This window comes from Bison bison, unplaced genomic scaffold (genome assembly GCF_000754665.1).
Source record: "Bison bison bison isolate TAMUID 2011002044 unplaced genomic scaffold, Bison_UMD1.0 scf7180017864259, whole genome shotgun sequence".
NCBI lineage: Eukaryota > Metazoa > Chordata > Mammalia > Artiodactyla > Bovidae > Bison > Bison bison.
The window spans coordinates 5,187,342-5,187,691 of NW_011494831.1; the positions used below are offsets into that span (position 1 = coordinate 5,187,342).

The 350-nt window shown below is 40.6% G+C and overlaps 1 protein-coding gene across 1 annotated transcript in view; it reads right to left on the reverse strand.

The window, feature by feature from the left end:
- The window catches only part of EPB42 (erythrocyte membrane protein band 4.2), a 21,883-nt gene that overhangs the window by 18,285 nt on the left and 3,248 nt on the right, over positions 1 to 350 (reverse strand). The window lies entirely within an intron of this gene.

The window sequence follows — 350 nt, forward strand, 5'->3', positions numbered from 1 at the left end:
AGTCTGAATTTGGCAATAAGGAGTTTATGATTTGAGCCACAGTCAGCTCCCAGTCTCTTTTTGCTGACTGTATAGAGCTTCTCCATCTTTGGCTAAAAAGAATATAATCAATCTGATTTCGGTGTTGACCATCTGGTGATGTCCATGTATAGAGTCTTCTCTTGTGTTGTTGGAAGAGGGTGTACGTGAACTGTGAACTTCCTGATGTTCAAGCTGGTTTTAGAAAAGGCAGAGGAACCAGAGATCAAATTGCCAACATTCGCTGGATCATCGAAAAAGCAAGAGAGTTCCAGAAAAACATCTATTTCTGCTTTATTGACTATGCCAAAGCCTTTGACAGTGTGGATTAC